The following is a 26,357-nucleotide window of genomic DNA, read 5'->3' as shown; positions in this document are numbered from 1 at the left end:
AGTTCCATGCGCCCAAAAGGGCTTTAAGGCCTGCTAGTGGTAAGCAGCTTGTGAATCCAGGCACAAGTTATTCTGCTAGAAGAGAAAGCAGAGTGACTATTCCTAAAGTCCCTTTATTAAATGACAGTGCTAGAGACTTCCCTGGTGGCACAGTGGTTGGAAATCCACCTGCCAGTGCAGGGGACACGGGTTCGAGCCCTGGTCTGGGAAGATCCCACATGCTGCAAAGCAGCTAGGCCCGTGTGCCACAAGTACTGAGCCTGCGCTCTAGAGCCCACAAGCCACAACCACTGAAGCCCAGGCACCTAGAGCCCGTGCTCTGCAACAAGAGAAGCCACCGCAATGAGAAGTCCGCGCACCGCGACAAATAGTAACCCCCTCTCACCGCAACTAGAGAAAGCCCGGGCACAGTAACAAAGACCCAGTGCAGCAAAAAATAAATAAATTTATTATAAAATAATTAATTAATTAATTAATTAATGACAGTGCTAGATGTCGCATGGTATTAATAGCATGCCAAGTGGAAGAGCTATTACTATCACTTGTGTGCTTTCTGGTATTTTGCTTTTTGGTTAGACAAAACCACTAAATGCAGAGCACGAATCACCCTCTGGTTTATGCCTGGTACATATGAGGGAGGTGTGCCGGGTGGCATTTTATTTTTATCCCTGGGGACTCAGGTTACAGAAGAAGAGATTTTAAATTTCTTTTGGATCCTTTTGTGATCTCTGATGTAGACTGGAAAAGTGTGTTGAGAACAGCTCTGACAGCACCAACTCTGAGGGCAGCAGGGAAGGGTGTAGCTCTGCAAGTAAGCGGTGTTGCATGGCGTGGCCGGGTCCTGCACTTTCATTCACAGAGAGCAGCTGGTGGGGATAGCATGCTTCCTGCTCTCGGTTCAGTGTTGAAGGAGATATTAAACAGTTGTGAATAAGAGCAGATCACAGGCACCAGGCCTGTCTTTCAGCCTGGTGCATGAAGAAATGGGCACTCTGTGTAAGCCTCTGCTTTTCTGTATTGCACTGTCCTGGTTCTCAAGGGGAAAAGTGCACACATGAGTTCTTAAACATGTGGGATTTGAGAGAAACATTTTTTTCATGACATTAGTAATGCCATTTTTTCTAATTTCAGATGTTCTCAAGTAGCATAGCTCCTTGGTACAGTCATACCTTGAATAGTTAGAACTGATCCATCAAATTTAGTTTTGAGGATGTCAATGTGACAAGATAATATTTTTGAAATATTAATGCCCTCTTTATGTTGTTCCTGGTTTTTCCTTTTACCTCTTGACTCTTCCCCCTACCTGCTCAAGCTAGCTAATTCTGTGCTCATACTTCAGAGAAGGAATGTGATATGCCAGCAGACAGTGGGTCTAGGAGTTCATTTTTGCCTTTTTCAGTTTCAAAAACATGGACCATAGAGGGCAACTTAGCATAGGCTACATAATGTTAGAGCACAGCTTTTCCTTGATAGGAGGAAATAATTCCCTGGGCTTGTGGAGGAGGAAAAGACAGAAGAGATGGACAAGAGAAAGAGTCAGTAGGACTCAGGGTGAAGGGACTGGGCTTGAAGGACACTTGGATAGAAGCCTGTATAAAGCCCGTATGATGCAGCACTCAAGCTCTTTTTTCAGTTCCCTGTTTTTTGTTTTTTTAATATTTATTTATTTATTTGGCTGCGCCTTGTCTTAGTTGCGGCACTCAGGATCTTCGTTGCCGTGTGCAAGACCTTCATTGCAGCATGCAGGATCTTTTAGTTGTGGCATGTGGGGTCTAGTTCCCTGACCAGGGGTTGAACCTGGGCCCCCTGCATTGGGAGCGTAAAGTCTTAACCACTGGACCACCAGGGAAGTCCCCAGGTCCCTGTTTAAGTTGAATTTCCGGATCTACCAATGCTTGCTGCCATTCCTGAGACAGGATTTTTTTAACTAGTAGAAATGAAAAATAAGAAATCAGTTAACCAAGGGGCCTGACCTATGGCTCAAGCACCAATCATAAAGCTAGATGGTGAAAGATGATAGCACCATCCACCTTACTACTAAGGTCCAGTTCTTATGTAAAAATATTTTTTCACTTTTATTCCAATAACTAAGTAATTTCAAAACTTTACCTAATGTGAGCAGTCTTCCTGTGTACTGAACACACACTGAGATGTGGGAAAGTTTAAGAAACTTGTAGCCTATCTGAGGAGTGTGGCTACTTGAGAATTATTTTTTTCATTGAGTTTGGTATTTTCCCCCTTTCCTTTTTTGTACTCTCCCTTTCCCATCTCCCTCCTTCCCTAACCCACATCAATATCCCCCCATATAACCCTTGTTAATTACCCTTGTTGATTTAGTATGCAAAATGCCATAATTTTTCTCAGGCATATATAATTATATAGGTAGATAGATATAGACAGATTTTAATAATTGATTATTTTACAAGAGTAGGATTACATTATAGTCTCTTTTCTATCCCTTTTTTCCCTTTAACAATACCTCATGAAAATCCTGAAGCCTTTTGCTGTGTTTTGTTCAGTTCAAGTTTTTATTTGATGCAACTTATTACAAACTCCTTGTTTTGTTGTTGAAATTTCAGATGCCATCTCTCTGGGTGATAGTTTCAATTGTAGTTTTTTTTTTAATAATTAAAAACTTTAATGGTGGTTTAAAAAATACATAGCATAAAATTTACCATCTTAACCATTTTTAAGTTCAGTAGTATTAAGTATATTCACATTGTAGTGCAACAGATCGCCAGAACTTTTTCATCTTGCAGAGCTGAAGCTCTATGCCCATTGAACAACTTTCCATTTCCTTCTTCACCCAGGCCTGGGAAACCACATTCTACTTTCTGTTTCTGTGACTTTGACTACTTTATATACCTAATGTAAGTGGAATCATGCAGTATTTGTCTTTTTGTGACTAACCTATTTCACTCAGCATAATGTCCTCAAGGTTCACCCATGTTATAGCCTGTATCAGAATTTCCTTCCTTTTTAAGGCTCAATAATATTCCATTCTGTGTATATATCACATTTTGCTTATCCATTCATCTATAGATGGACATTTGTGTTGCTTATACCTCTTGTAAATAAAGCTGCTATGTACATGGGTATGCTAATATATCTCTTTAAAATCCTGATTTCAGTTCTTTGGGAAATATACTCAGAATTGGAATTTGTGGATCATATGTAATTCTATTTTTAATTTTTTGAGGAACTGCCATATTGTTTTCCACAGCGGCTGTACCATTTTACATTCCTACCAATGCTGTACAAGAGTTCTAACTTCTCTACATCCTTGCCAGCACTTGCTATTTTCTGTTTCTTTAATAGTAGCCATCTTACTGGGTTTGAGGTGATATCTTGTGATTTTTCTTTTAAAGATGGTGTAGCTATCTTTTTTTTTTTTTTTTTTTTTGGCTGTGTTGGGTCTTCATTGCTGCACACGGGCTTTCTCTAGTTGCGGCAAGCAGGGGCCACTCTTCGTTGCAGTGCGCAGGCTTCTCATTGCGGTGGCTTCTCTTGTTGCAGAGCATGGGCTTTAGGCACGTGGGCTTCAGTAGTTGCAGCATGCGGGCTCAGTAGTTACAGCACACGGACCCTAGAGCCCGCAGGCTTCAGTAGTTGTGGCGCACAGGCTTAGTTGCTCCACGGCATGTTGGATCTTCCCGGACCAGGGATCAAACCCGTGCCCCCTGCATAGGCAGGCAGATTCTTAACCACTGCACCACCAGGGAAGTCCCCATTTTGTGATTTTTGATTTACGTTTCTTTAATGATTAGTGATGTTGAACATCTTTTCATATGCTTGTTAGTCATTTTAATGTCATCTTTGGAGAAATGTGTATTCAAGTCCTTGGCCAATTGTTTAATTGGGTTATTTGGCGGTTTTGTTCTTGTTGAGTTGTAGGAGTTCTTTACATATTCTGGATATTATCTCCTTATCAGATATGTGATTTTCAAATATTTTGTCCCTTTCCAAAGGTTGATTGCAAAGAGACTGTTTCGTATTATTATTATTTTTAACATCTTTATTGGAGTATAATTGCTTTACAATGGTGTGTTAGTTTCTGCTTTATAACAAAGTGAATCAGCTATACATATACATATATCCCCATATCTCCTCCCTCTTGCATCTCCCTCCCGCCCTCCCTATCCCACCCCTCTAGGTGGTCACAAAGCACTGAGCTGATCTCCCTGTGTTATGTGGCTGCTTCCCACTAGCTATCTGTTTTACATTTGGTAGTGTATATATGCACATGCCACTCTCTCACTTCGTCCCAGCTTACCCTTCCCCTTCCCTGTGTCCTCAAGTCCATTCTCTATGTCTATATCTTTATTCCTGTCCTGCCCCTAGGTTCTTCAGAACAATTTTCTTTTTTTTTTTTTTTTTTGGATTCCATATATATGTGTTAGCATACATTATTTGTTTTTCTCTTTCTGACTTAACTTCACTCTGTATGACAGACTCTAGGTCCACCCACCTCACTACAAATAACCCAGTTTTGTTTCTTTTTATGGCTGAGTAATATTCCATTGTATATATGTGCCACATCGTCTTTATCCATTCATATGTCGATGGACAGTTAGGTTGCTTCCATGTCCTGGCTACTGTAAATAGAGCTGCAATGAACACTGTGGTATATGACTCTTTTTGAATTATGGTTTTCTCATGGTATATGCCCAGTAGTGGGATTGCTGGGTCATATGGTAGTTCTATTTTTAGTTTTTTAAGGAACCGCCATACTGTTCTCCATAGTGGCTGTGTCAATTTACTTCCCACCAACAGTGCAAGAGGGTTCCCTTTTCTCCACACCCTCTCCAGCATTTATTGTTTGTAGATTTTTTGATGATGGCCGTTCTGACTGGTGTGAGGTGATACCTCATTGTAGTTTTGATTTGCATTTCTCTCATGATTAGTGATGTTGAGCATCCTTTCATGTGTTTGTTGGCAGTCTGTATATCTTCTTTGGAGAAATGTCTATTTAGGTCTTCTGTCCATTTTTGGATTGAGTTGTTTGTTTTATTGATATTGAGCTGCATGAGCTGCTTGTAAATTTTGGAGATAAATCCTTTGTCAGTTGCTTCGTTTACAATTTTTTTCTCCCATTCTGAGGGTTGTCTTTCTGTCTTGTTTATGTTTCCCTTGCTGTGCAAAAGCTTTGAAGTTTCATTAGGTCGCATTTGTTTATTTTTGTTTTATTTCTGTCTCTCTAGGAGGTAGGTCAAAAAGGATCTTGCTGTGATTTATGTCATAGAGTGTTCTGCCTATTTTTTCCTCTAAGAGTTTTATACTGTCTGGCCTTACATTTAGGTCTTTAATCCATTTTAAGTTTATTTTTGTGTGTGGTGTTAGGGAGTGTTCTTATTTCATTCTTTTACATGTAGCTGTCCAGTTTTCCTAGCACCACTTATTGAAGAGGCTGTCTTTTCTCCACTGTATATTCTTGCCTCCTTTATCAATAATAAGGTTACCATATGTGCATGGGTTTATCTCTGGGCTTTCTATCCTGTTCCATTGATCTATATTTCTGTTTTTGTGCCAGTACCATATTGTCTTGATTACTGTAGCTTTGTAGTATAGTCTGAAGTCCAGGAGCCTGATTCCTCCAGCTCCATTTTTCTTTCTCAAGATTGCTTTGGCTATTCGGGATCTTTTGTGTTTCCATACAAATTGTGAAATTTTTTGTTCTAGTTCTGTGAAAAATGCCACTGGTAGTTTGATAGGGATTGTATTGACTCTGTAGATTGCTTTGGGTAGTATAGTCATTTTCACATTATTGATTCTTCCAATCCAAGAACATGGTATATCTCTCCATCTGTTGGTATCGTCTTTAATTTCTTCCATCAGTGTCTTATAGTTTTCTGCATACAGGTCTTTTGTCTCCCTAGGTAGGTTTATTCCTAGGTATTTTATTCTTTTTGTTGCAGTGGTAAATGGGAGTGTTTCCTTAATTTCTCTTCCAGACTTTTCTTTATTAGTGTATAGGAATGCAAGAGATTTCTGTGCATTAATTTTGTATCCTGCAACTTTACCAAATTCATTGATTAGCTCTAGTAGTTTTCTGGTAGCATCTTTAGGATTCTCTATGTATAGTATCATGTCATCTGCAAACAGTGACAGCTTTACTTCTTCTTTTCCTATTTGGATTCCTTTTATTTCTCTTTCTTCTCTGATTGCTGTGGCTAAAACTTCCAAAACTATGTTGAATAATAGTGGTGAGTGTGGCAACCTTGTCTTGTTCCTGATCTTAGTGGAAATGGTTTCAGTTTTTCACCCTTGAGAACGATGTTGGCTGTGGGTTTGTCATGTATGGCCTTTATTATGTTGAGGTAAGTTCCCTCTATGCCAACTTTCTGGAAGGTTTTTATCATAAACCGGTGTTGAATTTTGCCAAAAGATGCTTCTGCATCTATTGAGATGATATCGTTTTTCTCCTTCAATTTGTTAATATGGTGTATCACATTGATTGATTTGCGTATATTGAAGAATCCTTGCATTCCTTGGATAAACCCCACTTGATCATGGTGTATGATCCTTTTACTGTGCTGTTGGATTCTGTTTGCTAGTATTTTGTTGAGGATTTTTGCATCCGTGTTCATCAGTGATATTGGCCTATAGTTTTCTTTCTTTGTGACATCTTTGTCTGGTTTTGGTATCTGGTTTTGGTGGCCTCGTAGTACGAGATTGGGAGTGTTCCTCCCTCTGCTATATTTTGGAAGAGTTTGAGAAGGAGAGGTGTTAGCTATTCTATAAATGTTTGATAGACTTCGCCTGTGAAGCCATCTGGTCCTGGGCTTTTGTTTGTTGGAAGATTTTTAATAAGAGTCTCAATTTCAGTGCTTGTGATTGGTCTGTTTATATTTTGTATTTTTTCCTGGTTCAGTCTCGGAAGGTGGTGCTTTTCTAATAATTTGTCCATTTCTTCCTGGTTGTCCATTTTATTGGCATATAGTTGCTTGTAGTAATCTCTCATGATCCTTTGTATTTCTGCGGTGTCAGTTGTTACTTATCCTTTTTCATTTCTAAATCTGTTGATTTGAGTCTCCTCCCCTTTTTTCTTGATGAGGCTGGCTAATGGTTTATCAATTTTGTTTATCTTCTCAAAGAACCAGCTTTTAGTTTTATTGATCTTTGCTATTGTTTCCTTCATTTCTTTTTCATTTATTTCTGATCTGATCTTTATGATTTCTTTCCTTCTGCTAACTTTGAGGTTTTTTTGCTCTTCTTTCTCTAATTGCTTTAGGTGTAAGGTTAGGTTGTTTATTTGAGATGTTTCTTGTTTCTTGAGGTAGGATTGTATTGCTATAAACTTCCCTCTTAGAACTGCTTTTGCTGCATTCCCTAGGTTTTGGGTCATTGTGTTTTTGTTTGTTTTTTTAACATCTTTACTGGAGTATAATTGCTTTACAATGGTGTGTTAGTTTCTGCTTTATAACAAAGTGAATCAGTTATACATATACATATGTTCCCATATCTCTTCCCTCTTGCGTCTCCCACCCTCCCTATCCCACCCCAGGGTCATTGTGTTTTAATTGTCATTTGTTTCTAGTATTTATTGATTTCCTCTTTGATTTCCCCAGTGATCTCTTTGTTATTTAGTAGTGTATTGTTTAGCCTCCATGTGTTTGTATTTTTTACAGATTTTTTTCCCGTAATTGATATCTAGTCTCATAGCATTGTGGTCAGAAAAGATACTTGATACAATTTCAATTTTCTTAAATTTACCAAGGCTTGATTTGTGACCCAAGATATGATCTATCCTGGAGAATGTTCCATGAGCACTTAAGAAGCAAGTGCATTCTGTTGTTCTTGGACAGAATGTCCTATAAATATCAATTAAGTCCATCTTGTTTAATGTATCATTTTAAAAGCTTGTGTTTCCTTATTTATTTTCATTTTGGATGATCTGTCCGTTGCTGAAAGTGGGGTGTTAAAGTCCCCTACTATGATTGTGCTACTGTTGATTTCCCCTTTTTTGGCTGTTAGCATCTGCCTTATGTATTGAGGTGCTCCTGTGTTGGGTGCATAAATATTTACAATTGTTATATCTTCTTCTTGGATTGATCCCGTGATCACTATGTAGTGTCCTTCTTTGTCTCTTATAATAGTCTTTATTTTAAAGTCTACTTTGTCTGATATGAGAATTGCTACTCCAGCTTTCTTTTGATTTCCATCTGCATGGAATATCTTTTTCCGTCCCCTCACTTTCAGTCTATATGTGTCCCTAGGTCTGAAGTGGGTCTCTTGTAGAGAACATATATATGGGTGTTGTTTTTGTATCCATTCAGCAAGCCTGTGTCTTTTGGTGGGAGCATTTAATCCATTTACATTTAAGGTAGTTATCGATATGTATGCTCCTATTACCATTTTCTTAACTGTTTTGGGTTTGTCATTGTAGGTCTTCTCCTTCTCTTGTGTTTCCTGCCTAGAGAAGTTCCTTTGGCATTTGTTGTAAAGCTGGTTTGGTGGCGCTGAATTCTCTTAGCTTTTGCTTGTCTGTAAAGGTTTTAATTTCTCCATTGAATCTGAATGAGATCCTTGCTGGGTAGAGTAATCTTGGTTATAGGTTTTTCCCTTTCATCACTTTAAATATGTCCTGCCACTCCCTTCTGGCTTGCAGAGTTTCTGCTGAAAGATCAGCTGTTAACCTTATGGGGATTCCCTTATATGTTATTTGTTGCTTTTCCCTTGCTGCTTTTAATATTTTTTCTTTGTATTTAATTTTTGATAGTTTGATTAATATGTGTCTTGGCATGTTTGTCCTTGGATTTATCCTGTATGGGACTCTCTGGGATTCCTGGACTTGACTGACTCTTTCCCTTCGCATATTAGGGAAGTTTTCAACTATAATCTCTTCAAATATTTTCTCAGTCCCTTTCTTTTCCTCTTCTTCTTCTGGGACCCCTATAATTTAAATGTTGGTGTGTTTAATGTTGTCCCAGAGGTCTCTGAGACTGTCCTCAATTCTTTTTTCTTTATTCTGCTCTGTGGTAGTTATTTCCACGATTTTATCTTCCAGGTCCCTTATCCATTCCTCTGCCTCAGTTATTCTGCTATTGATTCCTTCTAGAGAATTTTAAATTTCATTTATTGTGTTGTTCATCATTGTTTGTTTGCTCTTTAGTTCTTCTACGTCCTTGTTAAACGTTTCTTGTATTTTCTCTATTCTGTTTCCAAGATTTTGGATCATCTTTACTATCATTACTCTGAATTCTTTTTCAGGTAGACTGCCTATTTCCTCTTCATTTGTTTGGTCTGGTGGGTTTTTACCTTGCTCCTCCATCTGCTGTGTGTTTCTCTGTCTTCTCATTTTGCTTAACTTACTGTGTTTGGAGTCTCCTTTCTGCAGGCTGCAGGTTCATAGTTCCCGTTGTTTTTGGTGTCTGCCTGCAGTGGCTAAGGTTGGTTCAGTGGGTTGTGTAGGCTTCCTGGTGGAGGGGACTAGTGCCTGTGTTCTGGTGGATGAGGCTGGATCTTGTCTTTCTCGTGGGCAGGACCACGTCCCTTGGTGTGTTTTGGGGTGTCTGTGACCTTATTATGATTTTAGGCAGCCTCTCTGCTAATGGGTGGGTTGTGTTCCTGTCTTGCTAGTTGTTTGGCTTGGGGTGTCCAGCACTGTAGCTTGCTGGTCGTTGAGTGGAGCTGGGTCTTAGCCTTGAGATGGAGATCTCTGGGAGAGCATTTGCTGTTTGATATTACGTGGAGCCAGGAGGTCTCTGGTCAACCAATGTCCTGAACTCAGCTCTCCCACCTCAGAGGCACAGGCCTGACACCCCGCCGGAGCACCAAGATTCTGTCAGCCAGACGGCTCAGAAGAAAAGGGAGAAAAAAAGAAAGAAAGAAAAAATAAAGTTATTAAAATAAAAATTTTTTTAAATATTAAAAAAATTAAAAAATAGTAAAAAAATAAAGAAGAGAACAACCAAACCAAAAAACAAATCCACCAACGATAACAAGTGCTAAAAAATATACTAAAAAAAGACAAAAAGCCCCCAAAAAACAGACTGACAGAACCCTAGGACAAATGATAAAAGCAAAGCTATACAGACAAAATCACACAAAGAAGCATACACATACACACTCACAAAAAGAGAAAAAGGAAAAAAATATATATATTAAAAAAAGGAAGCGAGCAACCAAATCAATAAACAAATCTACCAATGATAATAAACTCTAAATATTAAACTATGATAAACATAAAACCAGAAACAAATTAGATGCAGAAAGCAAACTCCAAGTCTACAGTTGCTCCCAACATCCACCACCTCAATTTTGGGATGATTCGTTGTCCATTCAGGTATTCCACCGATGCAGGGTACATCAAGTTGATTGTGGAGACTTAATCCACTGCTCCTGAGGCTGCTGGGAGAAATTTCCCATTCTCTTCTTTGTTCTCACAGGTCCTGGGGTTCATCTTTGGATTTTGCCCTGCCTCTGCGTTTAGGTCACCTGAGGTCATCTATTCTTCCCTCAGACAGGATGGGGTTAAAGTAGCAGCTGATTAGGGGGCTCTGGCTCGCTCAGGCCAGGGGAAGAGAGGGGTACAGAATGCGGGGCGAGCCTGCGGCGGCAGAGGCCGGCATAACGTTGCAACAGCCTGAGGGGCGCCGTGTGTTCTTCCAGGGAAGTTGTCCCTGGATCACGGGACCCTGGCAGTGGCGGGATGCACAGGCTCCCGGGAGGGGAGGTGTGGATAGTGCTCTGTGCTTGCACACAGGCTTCTTGGTGGCGGCAGCAGCAGCCTTAGCGTCTCATGCCCGTCTCTGGTGTCTGCGCTGATAGACGCGGCTCGCGCCTGTCTCTGGAGCTCGTTTAGGCGGTGCTCTGAATCCCTTCTCCTCGCGTACGCCGAAACAATGGTCTCTTGCCTCTTAGGCAGTTCCAGACTTTTTCCTGGACTCCTGCCTGGCTAGCTGTGGCGCACTAGCCCCCTTCAGGCTGTGTTCACGCAGCCAACCCCAGTCCTCTCCCTGGGATCTGAACTCTGAAGCCGGAGCCTCAGCTCCCAGCCCCCACCTGCTCTGGCAGGTGAGCAGACAAGCCTCTCAGGCTGGTGAGTGCTGGTTGGCACTGATCCTCTGTGTGGGAATCTCTCCACATTGCCCTCCGCACCCCTGTTGCCGCACTCTCCTCCGTGGCTCCAAAGCTTCCTCCCCCGCCCACCTGCCGTCTCCGCCCGTGAAGGGGCTTCCTAGTGTGTGGAAACCTTTCCTCCTTCACAGCTCCCTCCCAGATGTGCAGGTCCTGTCCCTATTCTTTTGCCTCTGTTTTTTCTTTTTTCTTTTGCCCTACCCAGGTATGTGGGGAGTTTCTTGCTTTTGGGGAAGTCTGAGGTCTTCTGCCAGCATTCAGTAGGTGTTCTGTAGGAGTTGTTCCACATGTAGATGTATTTCTGATGTATTTGTGGGGAGGAACGTGATCTCCACATCTTACCGCTCTGCCGTCTTGAAGGTCTCCTCGTATTATTTTTGCTAACACCCTTTTCAAACTAAAAAGCAACTATATGAATCCTGTGAATTAATTTATAAGTAGAGATGTTGAACAGTTTTGGAAATGTATGCATCTTATAAATCAAAGCATATTTAGCAAGTAGGTTAATTTTTTTTTAACATCTTTATTGGATTATGATTGCTTTACATTGTTGTGTTTGTTTCTGTTGTATAACAGAGTGAATCAGCTATACATATACATACATCCCCATATCCCCTCCCTCTTTCCTCTCCCTCCCACCCTCCCTATCCCACTCCTCTAGGTGGTCACAAAGCACCGAGCTGATCTCCCTGTGCTACGGGGCTGCTTCCCACTAGCTGTCTATTTTACATTTGGTAGTGTATATATGTCCATGCCACTCTCTCACTTCGTCCCAGCTTACCCTTCCCCCTCCCCCTGTCCTCAAGTCCATTCTCTGTGTCTGTGTCTTTATTCCTGTCCTGCCCCTAGGTTCTTCAGAACCATTTTCTTAGATTCCATATATATGTGTTAGCATATGATATTTGTTTTTCTCTTTCTGACTTACTTCACTGTGTATGACAGACTCTAGGTCCATCCCCATCACTACAAATAACTCAGTTTCGTTTCTTTTTATGGCTGAGTAATATTCCATTGTATATATGTGCCACATCTTTATGCATTCATCTGTCGATGGACACTTAGGTTGCTTCCATGTCCTGGCTGTTGTAAATAGTGCTGCAAAGAACATTGTGTTACGTGACAAGCAGGTTAATATTGTATTAGATAAATTGTTGTTTTATGGCAGGTATTAACGCATTCACAGTGTTTCAGTTCAACTGTGAATTGTTGTTTTTATTATTTTTTTTATTTTTATTTTTTGGACCTCAGTTTCGATGAGGAGACGGTAGAGTGTTCTCACTCATTTTGTTCAGATTTTCCAAGGAATGCATACAAGGGAGTCATCATCGATCCGAGCACATGCTGGGACGCTGCAGAACCTGACAGGGCAGGCCGCGTGGTTCCGCGGAGGAGCCAGTGACTCCAGAGTACTCCAACAGCCTGGGGAATCCACAGCCCCCAGGCCACTCAGCAAGAGGAACAGTCAATCTGTGCTTGCAGCCACTGGGCCCATCCGAGGAAACCCTAATATCCAATGGCACATCTTGGGATGGCTGAAGGTCTACCGTCCTGTGGTATCCACAGCCACACTTGGCACCCTGGGCCCACCTCACTTCTTCCAGGTCTCCCTACCACCTCCAGTCCTCAGACCACGTGAAGGTCTTCTTGTCTTCGCCGATGGTCAGCCTTGCCCAGCAAGTACACCTGAGAAGTGGACAGAAATCATGCAGGCTTCAGAATTGGACCCGGGTCCTCGAGAACGCAATTCATGCAAACATTTACCTGGGCGTGAGCCCTGCATCTGCTTCCCAAGTACCTCTTTCACTTAGGAGAACTGAATGCATGTCTGACAGCACAACTGCAGGAAGGTAGGCACGTAGGTGGGCCCGCGTGTGAGGGTGTGTATGTGTGTGCGCATGCGTGTGTCTGTCATTGCGTGCAAGGATGCGCTTGCGGGTTTCTGTGTGTGCCTCTGTATCTGCGTCTGGGTCTCTGTGTGTCCCTTTGCTCCCCTGCAGAGCTTCGAACAGTAAAAGCCACACCTTATATGCAGAGCCCTGGCCTCGCACCCTCCCACTGAATGGAGAAAGACCCCAGCCGCCTTTAAGAGGCCGCATGCGAACTTTGACCCCGATGGGCTGTTGAAATAGGCCACAGGCTCCCACTCTCCAGCAGCCCCGCCTTCTGACCAAAGCACATAGACTTGAGGAACCGGCCTCCCGGCCATGGGTGTAACATCTATGTGAACCTGGAGACCCTGCCAGCTACTAGCACATCTGATGTGCACTTGGGGCCACTCCCAGCGTTTCCGGGAAAAAGGGAACCTCCCATGGGCAGGCTGACTCCACCCTGCAGCTGGCTACAGGCAAGATGCAGCCCGTCTTCCTCTCAAGGGGCCAAAGGATTTCATCCCAGGTGCCACTTCAGGCCAACTAGGCCAGATCACCTTCCGGGGACCCGCGGGGACCCGCATGGACGCCGACCATGGGAAGCAGTGGTCTTCAGCAACCATGACCCAGTCAAACCCCATGGCGGAAACTAGGCCACCTTTCCGGTCACATTCCGGCCAGCTCCCCAGCCGGCAAGATTTGTGGCCCTGACCCCCGAGGAAACGCTCAAACGCTCAACAGCCTTGTCCCACGTGCTCTCCTCCTGCCCGCAGGGCGACTCGACCCGACTGAAAGCCACAGACGCCATGCGAACACGTGGACACTGAGCACCAGGGAAGACAGACAGCAAGCATGTCCGCTTTGATGACGGCGACCCCACCCCATGCATCCTGGCACCTCTCCTCCGACACAGCGACACTACCGAGGAACTCACAGAGATCCAAGGCGCTGTCCCCGAGGACCACAGACAGACTTCAAATGGAAGACCTCTGCCACGCGAGGGGACCTGGAACCCTGAAAGGGAGCAAGTGGCTGTCCACGGCAGCCGTGAATTGTTGTTTTTATATGGCACAGTATTGTTTTTCAAACCTAGCTCAGTTTCTATCCATAGCTTCCCTGAACTGTACAAAGACTTCATTCAGTGACCTGTGGAGAACAAAAGTATTTATTTTTGTCCCAATGAATTGAGACTGCTTGTACACTTTTGGAGAAATATGTTAATTTATAAAGATTTTGTATATACTTGTTTAGAAAATTGATTACATCCTTTGATGCACAGAAGTTTTTAAGTTAGATATAGTCTCATTTGTCTATTTTTGTTTGTATTGCTTGTGCTTTTGGTGTCATTTCCAAGAAATCATTGCCAAATCCAGTATCATGAAGCTTTTCCCCTATGTTTTCTTCTTGGAGTTTTATGGTTTTGGGTCTTAAATTTAGGTCTTTAATCCATTTTTAGCTGATTTTTGTATATGGTGTTAGGTAAGCATCCAACTTAATTCTTTTGCATGTGGCTAACCAGTTTTCCCAACACTATTTGTTGAAGAAACTGTCCTTTCCCACATTGAGTGGTCCTGGCACCTTTGTCCTGTAAGCCTTTTAATGACTTCATAATATCTCATGTAATGGATATGTTATACTCTCATTGTTTGTTTTGTTTCCAGATTTTTGCTACAGTGTTTACTGTGGTAAACATTCTTGTGCATATGTCCTTATGTACTGGTGCTTTTATTGCTGTGGGAGTTAGGTGTGGGGTTGCTGAATCAAGGGAATATATACTTTTATTTTTTGATAAATTTTGCAAGATTAAAATATTACAAGATTACTTTTCCAAAAGACAGTAACACTTTACATTTCTATCACCAGTGTTTGAGAGCAGCAGGATTCTTCTTCTATCCTAGGACCATTGGTATCAGGAAGGCCTCTCCCAGGTGAGGGATCACATATATGACTAAGAAAAATAAAGATGTTTCTCTATATCGTTATATATGTTAGTGCTTAACATTTAAATGCATGAAGAGTCCCCTATTCTCATTTTCCATAACCTCAAGAAGCCTACTGAGTAAGAGGAAAGAGGATTGATCTGGGTTGCAATTAGAGTTCTGTGATTAACTGGCACTTAACCTATAAAGGTGGAATCACTTGATGTGGAAAAACCATGGACTTGGGTGACAAACCTGGCTTCAAAGCCTTGTGACAAGTCAGCTTCCCAGCCTTTTGCTGTATGATCCTGGGCAAATGACAACCTCTCAGAACTTTAGTCTCTTCACTTATAAAGGATGTTTGCACATTTGCTGTTGACACTTTAAAAATGTGCTGTTGACACTTTAAAAATGTGCTGTTGAGGTTTACAAAGAAAAAAAATGTGCGGTTGATATTTGTATTACTCAAATGCTGGCTTAGTCCATTTGGGCTGCTATAGCAAAATGCCACACACTGAGTAGCTTATACGCAACAGGAATTTATTTCTCACACTTTTGGGGGCTGCAAGTCTGAGATCAGTGTGGTTGGATGAGGGCCCTCTTCCAGGTCTCAGACTTCTTGTTGTGTCCTTTTATGGCAGAATGTGCTAGGGAGCTCTCTGGAGCCTTTTTATAAGGCCCTAGCCCTGTTCATGAGGATTCCACCCTCATGACTTAAGCACCTCCCAAAGGCCCTACCTACCAATACCATAACCTTTGGAGGTTAGGATTTCAACATGAATTTTGGGAAGAAAGAAACATTCAGACCATTCAAGTACCATACTCTGTTATTAAAATAGTTATCAAAATAGACTATTAAAGGCAAAACCATGGAGGCAGTAAAAAATTCAGTGATTGCCGGGGGTTGAACGGGGAGAGATGAATAGGCAGAGCACAGAGAATTTTTAGGGCAGTGAAAATACTGTAGGATGCCGTAATGATGGGTTCATGCCATCATACATTTGTCCAAACCCATAGAATATATAACATCAAGAGGCAATTGTAATGTAAACTATAGATTTTGGTGATAATGATGTATCAGTGTGGGTTCATCAGTTGCAAGGAATGTTCTGCTCTGGTGGGGATGTTGATAATGGGGGAGGCTATGTATGTGGAGGGGGCAGTGCATATAAAAATCTCTGTACCTTCCCCTCAGATTTGCTATGAACCTCAAACTGCTCTAAAAGGTATTATTTTTTTTAATTGTTTATGATCACCATAGTAAGTCTGGTTAACATCTGTCACCATACACAGTTACAAATTTTTTTGTGTGTGATGAGAACTTTCAAGATTCACTCTCTTAGCAACTTTCAAATATGTAACATGGTTTTATTAACTACAGTCACCATGCTGTACATTACGTCCCCACGACTTATTTTATAACGGGAATTTTTTACGTTTTGAGCCCCTTCACCCATTTCTCCCACCCCCCACTCCCTGTTCCTCTGTATCTATGAACTGGGTTTTTTTTGTTTTTCCTTTTTTTTTTTTTTTAAAGATTCCACATATAAGTGAGATCATATAGTATTTGTCTTTCTCTGTCTGACTTATTTCACTTAGCATAATGCCCTCAAGGTCCATCCATGTTGTCGCAAATGGCAGGATTTCCTTCTTTTTGATGGTTGAATAACATTCCATTGTGTGTGTGTGTGTGTGTGTGTGTGTGTGTGTGTGTGTGTGTATATATATCACATTTTCTTTATTCATCCATTGGTGGACACTGAGGTTGTTTCCATATCTTGGCTATTGTAAGTAATGCTGCAATGAACATGGGTTACATATATCTTTTTGAGTTAGTGTTTTTGTTTTCCTTGGGTAAAGCCCCTGAAGTAGAATTGCTGGATCATATGATAGTTATATTTTTGATTTTTTGAGGAACCTCCATACTGTTTTCCATAGTGGCTGCACTGATTTACATTCCCACCAATAGTGCACAAGGGTTCCCTTTTCTCTACATCCTCACCAGTGCTTCTCAGTACATTTTCATGTACTTGTTGTCCAGCTGTATGTCTTCTTTGTAAAAGTGTCTATTCAGATCCTCTGCCCATTTTTTAATTGGATTGTTTGGGGGGTTTTTTTGCCATTGAATTGTATGTGTTCTTTATATATTTTGGATATTAACCCCTTCTCAGGTGTATGATTTGCAAATAATTTCTCCCATTCTGTAGGTTGCCTTTTCATTTTGTTGGTAGTTTTCTTTGCTTTGTAGAAGCTTTTTAGTTTGATGTAGTTCCACTTGTTTATTTTCGCTTTTGTTGGCTTTGCTCTTAGTGTCAAATCCAAAGAATCATCACCAAGACCAATGTCAAGGAGCTTACTGACTATGTTTTCCTCTAGTTTTACGGTTTCAGGTCTTATGTTCAAGTCTTTAATCCATTTTGCGTTAATTTTTGTGTATGGTGTAAGACAGTGGTCCAGTTTCTTTCTTTTGCATGTGTCTGTCCAGTTTCCCCAGGACCATTTATTGAAGAGGCTGTCCTTTCCCCATTGTGTATATCTATCTATCTATATACATTTTTAAAATTGAAGTATAGTTGACTTACAATATTATATTAGTTTCAGGTGTACAATGTACTGATTCAATATTTTTATAGATTACACACCATATAAAGGTATTGACTATGTTCCCTGTGCAGCATATTACATCCCTGTGACTTATTCATTTTATAACCCATTGTATATTCTTGGCTCCTTTATCATAAATCAGTTGACCATATATGTGTAGGTTTATTTGTGGGATCTCTATTCTGTTCCATTGATCTATGTGTCTGTTTGTATGGCAATACCATACTGTTTTGATTGTTATAGCTTTGTAATGTAGTTTGAAACCAGGGAACGTGATCCCATCAGCTTTGTTCTTTCTCAAGAGTGTTTTGGCTATTTGGAGTCTTTGGTGTTTCCATACAAATTTTAGGATTGTGTATTCTATTTCTGTGAAAAATGCCATTGGAATTTTGATAGAGATTGTATTGAATCTGTACATTGCTTTGGGCAGTGTGGACATTTTAACAATACTAATTCTTCTAATCCATGAGCATAGTATATCTCTCCCTTTATTTGTGTCTTCTTCAATTTCTTTCATCAATGTCTTACAGCTTTCATTCTACAGGTTTGTCACCTCCTTGGTTAAATTTATTCCTAGGTATCTTTTTCTTTTTGATGCAACTGCAAATGGGATTGTTTTCTTAACTGCTCTTTCTGATAGTTTGTTATTAGTGTATACAAAAGCAACAGATTTTTGTATATTCATTTTGTATCCTGCAACTTTAAACTGAATTCCTTTATTCTAAAAGTTATTTGATGGAGTCTTTAGGGTTTTCTCTCTGTATAATATCATGTCATCTGCAAATAGTGACAGTTTTACTTCTTCCTCTGCTATTTGGATGCCTTTTATCTCTTTTTCTTGCTTAATTGCTCTTGCTAGGATTTCCAATACTATGTTGAATAAAAGTGGTGAGAATGGGCATCCTTGTCTTGTTCCTGATCTTAGAAGAAAAGCTTTCAGCTTTTCAACATTGAGTATGATGTTAGCTATGGACTTGTTGTATATGGCCTTTATTATGTTGAGGTATGTACCCTCTATATCTGCTTTGTTGAAAGTTTTTAATCACAAATGGATGCCGAATTTTGTCAAATGCTTTTCTGCATCTATTGAGATGACCATATGATTTTTTTTAATATAAATCTGATTATTTTTTTTAAATTAATTAATTAATTTATTTATTTATTTTTGGCTGTGTTGGGTGTCCGTTTCTGTGCGCAGGCTTTCTCTAGTTGCGGCGAGCGGGGGCCACTCTTCATCGCGGTGCGCAGGCCTCTCACTGTCGCGGCCTCTCTTGTTGCAGAGCACAGGCTCCAGACACGCAGGCTCAGTAGTTGTGGCTCACGGGCTTTGTTGCTCCACAGCATGTGGGATCTTCCCAGACCAGGGCTCGAACCCGTGTCCCCTGCATTGGCAAGCAGACTCTCAACCACTGCGCCACCAGGGAAGCCTGACCATATGATTTTTGTGAATTTAATTTAATTTGACTTTTTTATTCAGCAGGTTCTTATTAGTTATGTATTTTATACATATTAGTGTATATATGTCAATCCCAATCTCCCAGTTCATCCCACCAGCACCCCCCAACACCCTGCTTTCCCCTCTTGGTGTCCATACGTTTGTTCTCTCCATCTGTGTCAACCATATGATTTTTATCCTTCATTTTGCTAATGTGTATCACACTGATTGACTTCTGGTTATTGAATCATCCTTGCATCCCTTGAATAAATCCCGCTTGACCATAGTGTATGATTGTTTAAATGTATTGTTAAATTTGGTTTGCTAATATCTTGTTGAGGATTTTTGCATCTATGTTCATCAGGGATATTAGTCTGTTATTTTCTTTTCTTGTGGCATCCTTGTCTGATTTTGGTATCAGGGTAGTGTTTGCCTTGTAAAATGAGTTTGGAAGTGTTCCTTCCTATTTTTTGGAAGCGTTTGAGAAGGACTGGTATTAATTCTTCTTTAAATGTTTGGTAGAATTCACCAGTGAAGTGCTTGTTTTGTCCTGGACTTTTGTTTGTTGGGAGGAACGAAGTCTTAATTTTTAAAAAATAGGCTATTCCTGGGAAAGTTATAAAACATCAAAAAGAAATAAGGAAAATAAATGCAGTGGCATTGCACATTAAGTTTTATGTTTATTAAGAAAACTTATGGGGTAATTGTTCAAATAGGTTTTCTGAAGGTTATACCTATACTGTTTGTTATATTTTCTCAATTCTGATTTACTATTATATTTGTACATCTATTTCTCAGTCATTAGTCATAAAGAGGTTCTCTTTTAATAACAGCTTTATTGAGATACAATTCACATACCATATAATTCATCTATTTAAAGTATATAATTCAGTGGATTTTACTATATTCATATGCAGCCATCACCACAGTTGATTTTAGAACATTTTCATATCCCCCCCAAAGCACCCTCTCTCTAGGCAATCAAAAATCTGCTTTCTGTTTCTATAGACTTGCCTATTCTGGATATTTCATGTAAATGGAATCATATAATATGTGGTCTTTTGTGACTGGCTTCTCTTATTAGCATAATGTTTTCATGGTTCATCTAGGTTCTAGCATGCATCAGTAATTCATTCATTTTTATGTCCAAATAATATTCCATTAGATATACTATGTTTTATCCATTTATCATTTGCTGGGCATTTGCGTTGTTTCTACTTTTTGGCTATTATGAATAATGCTGCTATGAACATTCATATACAAGTTTTTGTATGGACGTCGGTTTTCATTTCTCGTGAGTATATACCTAGGAGTGGAATTGCTAGGTCTATGGTCACCCTTTAACTTTTTAGGAACTGCCAGACTGTTTTCCAAAGCAACAGTACCATTTTACATCCCCACTAGCAGTGTATGAGGGTCCCAATTTCTCCATATTTTTACCAACACTCGTTATTATCTGTTATTTATTATAGCCATCTTAGTGGGTATGATGTGGTATATCATGGTTTTGATTTGCATCTTCCTGATGGCTAAAGGTTTTGAACATCTTTTCATGTACTTGTTGGCCTTTCTTCTTTTAGATAACTTACCTATTTTTAAATTGGGTTGATTAGGTTGTTGGGGCTTTTATTATACAAGTCCCTTGTCAGATGTATGATTTGCAAAAACTTTCTCCTGGTTCCCTCTTTTTTTTTTTAATTTAGTTTTATTTATTTATTTATACAGCAGGTTCTTACTAGTTATCCATTTTATACATATTAGTGTATATATGTCAATCCCAATCTCCCAATTCATCACACCACCACCCACCCCCACCACTTTCCCCGCTTGGTGTCCATACGTTTGTTCGCTACATCTGTGTCTCAATTTCTGCCCTGCAAACTGGTTCATCTGTACCATTTTTCTAGATTCCACATACATGTGTTAATATACAATATTTGTTTTTCTCTTTCTGACTTACTTCACTCTGTATGACAGTCTCTAGATCCACCCACGGCTCTACAAATGACTCAATTTCGTTCCTTTTTATGGCTGAGTAATATTCCATTGTATATATGTACCACCTCTTCTTTAACCGTTCATCTGTCGATGGGCATTTAGGTTACTTCCATGTCCTGGCTATTGTAAATAGTGCTGCAATGAACATTGGGGTGCATGTGTCTTTTTAAATTATGGTTTTCTCTGGGTATATGCCCAGTAGTGGGATTTCTGGGTCATATGGTAATTCTATTTTTAGTTTTTTAAGAAACCTCCATACTGTTCTCCATAGTGGCTGTATGAATTTACATTCCCACCAACAGTGAAAGAGGGTTCCCTTTTCTCCACACCCTCTCCAGCATTTGTTGTTTGTAGATTTTCTGATGATGCCCATTCTAACTGGTGTGAGATGATACCTCATTGTAGTTTTGATTTGCATTTCTCTAATAATTAGTGATGTTGAGCAGCTTTTCATGTGCTTCTTGGCCATCTGTATGTCTTCTTTGGAGAAATGTCTATTTAGGTCTTCTGCCCATTTTTGGATTGGGTTGTTTGTTTTTTTAATATGGAGCTGCATGAGCTGTTTATATATTTTGGAGATTAATTGTTTGTCCGTTGATTCGTTTGCAAATATTTTCTCCTATTCTGAGGGTTGTCTTTTCATCTTGTTTGTAGTTCCCTTTGCTGTGCAAAAGCTTTTAAGTTTCATTAGATCTCACTTGTTTATTTTTGTTTTTATTTCCATTACTCTAGGAGGTGGATCAAAAAAGATCTTGCTGTCATTTATGTCAAAGAGTGTTCTTCCTGTGTTTTCCTCTAAGAGTTCTATAGTGTCCGGTCTTACATTTAGGTCTCTAATCCATTTTGAGTTTATTTTTGTGTATGGTGTTAGGGAGTGTTCTAATTTCATTCTTTTACATGTAGCTGTCCAGTTTTCCCAGCACCACTTATTGAAGAGACTTTCTTTTCTCCATTGTACATCCTTGCCTCCTTTGTCATAGATTAGTTGACCATGGGTGCGTGGGTTTATCTCTGGGCTTTGTATCGTGTTCTATTGATCTATATTTCTGTTTTTGTGCCAGTACCATATTGTCTTGATTACTGTAGCTTTGCAGTATAGTCTGAAGTCCAGGAGCCTGATTCCTCCAGCTCCATTTTTCTTTCTCAAGTTTGCTTTGGCTATTCGGGATCTTTTGTGTTTCCATACAAATTGTGAAATTTATTGTTCTAGTTCTGTGAAAAATGCCACTGGTAGTTTGATAGGGATTGCATTGAATCTGTAGATTGCTTTGGGTAGTATAGTCATTTTCACATTATTGATTCTTCCAATCCAAGAACATGGTATATCTGTCTATCTGTTTGTATCATCTTTAATTTATTTCATCAGTGTCTTATAGTTTTCTGCATACAGGTCTTTTGTCTCCCTAGGTAGGTTTATTCCTAGGTATTTTATTTTTTTTTGTTGCAGTGGTAAATGGGAGTGTGTCCTTAATTTCTCTTTCAGATTTCTCATCATTAGTGTATAGGAATGCAAGAGGATTTCTGTGCATTAATTTTGTATCTTGCAACTTTACCAAATTCATTGATTAGCTCTAGTAGTTTTCTGGTGGCATCTTTAGGATTCTCTATGTATAGTATCATGTCATCTGCAAACAGTGACAGTTTTACTTCTTCTTTTCCAATTTGGATTCCTTTTATTTCTTATTCTTCTCTGATTGCCATGACTAGGACTTCCAAAACTATGTTGAATAATAGTGGTGAGAGTGGACATCCTTGTCTCGTTCCTGATCTTAGAGGAAATGCTTTCAGTTTTTCACCATTGAGAATGATGTTTGCTATGGGTTTGCCATATATGGCCTTTATTATGTTGAGGTAGGTTCCCTCTATGCCCACTTTCTGGAGAGTTTTTATCATAAACGGGTGTTGAATTTTGTCAAAAGCTTTTTCTGCATCTCTTGAGATGATCGTATGGTTTTTATTCTTCAATTTGTTAATATGGTGTATCACATTGATTGATTTGCATATACTGAAGAATCCTTACATCCGTGGGATAAATCCCACTTGATCATGGTATATGAACCTTTTAATATGTTGTTGAATTCTGTTTGCTAGTATTTTGTTGAGGATTTTTGCATCTATATTCATCAGTGATATTGGTCTGTAATTTTCTTTTTTTGTAGTATCTTTGTCTGGTTTTGGTATCAGGGTGATGGTGGCCTCATAGAATGAGTTTGGGAGTGTTCCTTCCTCTTCAATTTTTTGGAAGAGTTTGAGAAGGATGGGTGTTAGCTCTTCTCTAAATATTTGATAGAATTCACCTGTGAAGCCATCTGGTCCTGGACTTTTGTTTGTTGGAAGATTTTTAATCACAGTTTCAATTTCATTAGTTGTGATTGGTCTGTTCATATTTTCTATTTCTTTCTGGTTCAGTCTTGGAAGGTTATACCTTTCTAAGAATTTGTCCATTTCTTCCAGGTTGTCCATTTTATTGGCATAGAGTTGCTTGTAGTAGTCTCTTAGCATGCTTTGTATTTCTGCGGTGTCTGTTGTAACTTCTCCTTTTTCATTTCTAATTTTATTGATTTGAGTCCTCTCCCTCTTTTTCTTGATGAGTCTGGCTAATGGTTTATCAATTTTGTTTATCTTCTCAAAGAACCAGCTTTTAGTTTTATTGATCTTTGCTATTGTTTTCTTTGTTTCTATTTCATTTATTTCTGCTCTGATCTTTATGGTTTCTTTCCTTCTACTAACTTTGGGTTTTGTTTGTTCTTCTTTCTCTAGTTCCTTTAGGTGTAAGGTTAGATGGTTTATTTGAGATGTTTGTTGTTTCTTGAGGTAGGATTGTACTGCTATAAACTTCCCTCTTAGAACTGCTTTTGCTGCATCCCATAGGTTTTGGATCGTCGTGTTTTCATTGTCATTTGTCTCTAGGTAGTTTTTGATTTCCTCTTTGATTTCTTCAGTGATCTCTTGGTTATTTAGTAACGTATTGTTTAGCCTCCATGTGTTTGTGTTTTTTACGTTTTTTTCCCCTGTAATTGATTTCTAATCTCATAGCATTGTGGTCAGAAAAGTTGCTTGATATGATTTCAATTTTCTAAAATTCACTAAGGCTTGATTTGTGACCCAAAACGTGATCTATCCTGGAGGATGTTCGACGCGCACTTGAGAAGAAAGTGTAATCTGCTGTTTTTGGATGGAATGTCCTATAAATATCAATTAAATCTATCTGGTCTACTGTGTCATTTAAAGCTTGTGTTTCCTTATTAATTTTCTGTTTGGATAATCTGTCCATTGGTGTAAGTGAGGTGTTAAAGTCCCCCACTATTATTGTGTTACTGTCGATTTCCTCTTTTATAGCTGTTAGCAGTTGCCTTATGTATTGAGGTGCTCCTATGGTGGGTGCATATATATTTATAATTGTTATATCTTCTTCTTGGAGTGATCCCTTGATCATTATGTAGTGTCCTTCCTTGTCTCTTGTAACACTCTTTAAAGTCTATTTTATCTGATATGAGTATTGCTACTCCAGCTTTCTTTTGATTTCCATTTGCATGGAATATCTTTTTCCATCCCTCCATTTTCAGTCTGTATGTGTCCCTAGGTCTGAAGTGGGTCTCTTGTAGAGAACATATATATGGGTGTTGTTTTTGTATCCATTCAGCAAGCCTGTGTCTTTTGGTTGGAGCATTTAATCCATTCACTTTTAAGGTAATTATCGATATGTATGTTCCTATTACCATTTTCTTAATTGTTCTGGGTTTGTTTTTGTAGGTCCTTTTCTTCTCTTGTGTTTCCCACTTAGAGAAGTTCCTTTAGCATTTGTTGTAGAGCTTTGGTGGTGCTGAATTCTCTTAGCTTTTGGTGGTGCTGAATTCTCTTAGCTTTTGCTTGTCTGTAAAGCTTTTGATTTGTGCATTGAATCTGAATGAGATCCTTGCCTGGTAGAGTAATCTTGGTTGTAGTTTCTTCCCTTTCATCACTTTAAGTATACCATACCACTTCCTTCTGGCTTGTAGAGTTTCTGCTGAGAAATCAGCTGTTAACCTTATGGGAGTTCCCTTGTGTGTTATTTGTCGTTTTTCCCTTGCTGCTTTCAGTAATTTTTCTTTGTCTGTAACTTTTGCCAATTTGATTACTGTGTGTCTCGGTGTGTTTCTCCTTGGGTTTATCCTGTATGGGTCTCTCTGTGCTTCCTGGACTTGGGTGGCTATTTCCTTCCCCATGTTAGGGAAATTTTCGACTTTAATCTCTTCAAATATTTTCTCGGGTCCTTTCTCTCTCTCTTTTCCTTCTGGGATCAATATAATGCTAATGTTGTTGCGTTTAATGTTGTCCCAGAGGTCTCTTAGGCTGTCCTCATTTCTTTTCATTCTTTTTTCTTTATTCTTTTCCACAGCAGTGAATTCCACCATTCTGTCTTCCAGTTCACTTATCTGTTCTTCTGCCTCAGTTATTCTGCTATTGATTCCTTCTAGTGTATTTTTCATTTCAGTTATTGTATTGTTCATCTCTGTTTGTTTGTTGTTTAATTCTTCTAGGTCTTTGTTAAACATTTCTTGCATCTTCTCGATCTTTGCCTCCATTCTATTTCCAAGGTCCTGGATCATCTTCACTATCATTATTCTGAATTCTTTTTCTGGAAGGTTGCCTGTCTCCACTTCATTTAGTTGTTTTTCTGGGGTTTTGTCTTGTTCCTTCATCTGGTACATGGCCGTCTGCATTTTCATCTTGTCTGTTTTTCTGTGAATGTGGTTTTTTTTCCACAGTCTGCAGGATTGTAGTTGTTTTTGCTTTTGCTGTCTGCCCTCTGGTGGATGAAGCTATCTAAGAGGCTTGTGCAAATTTTCTGATGGGAGGGACTGGTGGTGGGTAGAGCTGGCTGTTGCTCTGGTGGGCAGAGCTCAGTAAAACTTTAATCTGCTTGTCTGCTGATGGGTGGGGCTGGGTTCCCTCCCTGTTGGTTGTTTGGCCTGAGGTGACCCAACACTGGAGCCTACCCAGGCTCTTTGATGGGGCTAATGGCAGACTCTGGGAGGGCTCACGCCAAGGAGTATTTCCCAGAACTTCTGCTGCCAGTGTCCTTGTCTTCAAGGTGAGCCACAGCCACCCCCCCCCAACCCCCACGGGAGACCCTCTGACACCAGCAGGTAGGTCTGGTTCAGTGTCCTATGGGGTCACTGCTCCTTCCCCTGGGTCCCGATGTGCACACTCCTTTGTGTGTGCCCTCCAAGAGTGGAGTCTCTGTTTCCCCCTGTCCTGTTGAAGTCCTGCAATCAAATCCTGCTAGCCTTCAAAGTCTGATTCTCTAGGAATTCCTCCTCCCATTGCTGGACCTCCAGGTTCAGAAGCCTGACATGGGGCTCAGAACCTTCACTCCAGTGGGTGGACTTCTGTGGTGTAAGTGTTCTCTATCTTGTGAGTCACCCACCCAGCAGTTATGGGATTTGATTTTATTGTGATTGCACCCCTCCT

The 26,357-nt window shown here is 40.0% G+C and overlaps 1 protein-coding gene and 1 long non-coding RNA gene across 13 annotated transcripts in view; one reads left to right on the top strand and one right to left on the bottom strand.

The window, feature by feature from the left end:
* CHRNA5 (cholinergic receptor nicotinic alpha 5 subunit) overlaps positions 1-26,357 on the top strand; it is a 63,846-nt gene that overhangs the window by 10,847 nt on the left and 26,642 nt on the right. The window contains exon 2 of one of the 12 annotated variants that reach the window (XM_082387013.1): positions 14,811-14,875. The exons of the other annotated variants lie outside the window; for them this stretch is intronic. The gene's annotated coding sequence lies outside the window, so the exon portion shown is untranslated. The remainder of the gene's footprint in view (positions 1-14,810; positions 14,876-26,357) is intronic. 12 annotated transcript variants of the gene reach the window in all.
* LOC309626412 lies at positions 20,747-22,822 on the bottom strand. Its single transcript, XR_014243172.1, has 2 exons — positions 22,457-22,822; positions 20,747-22,424 (listed from the first exon to the last, which is right to left on the bottom strand). It is a non-coding gene; the product is annotated as an uncharacterized lncRNA (long non-coding RNA).

This window comes from Balaenoptera borealis (genome assembly GCF_965194805.1).
Source record: "Balaenoptera borealis genome assembly, chromosome: 3".
Lineage (NCBI taxonomy): Eukaryota > Metazoa > Chordata > Mammalia > Artiodactyla > Balaenopteridae > Balaenoptera > Balaenoptera borealis.
The sequence above is the reverse complement of the archived record's forward strand: the minus strand, read 5'-3'. Positions and strand labels throughout refer to the sequence as shown.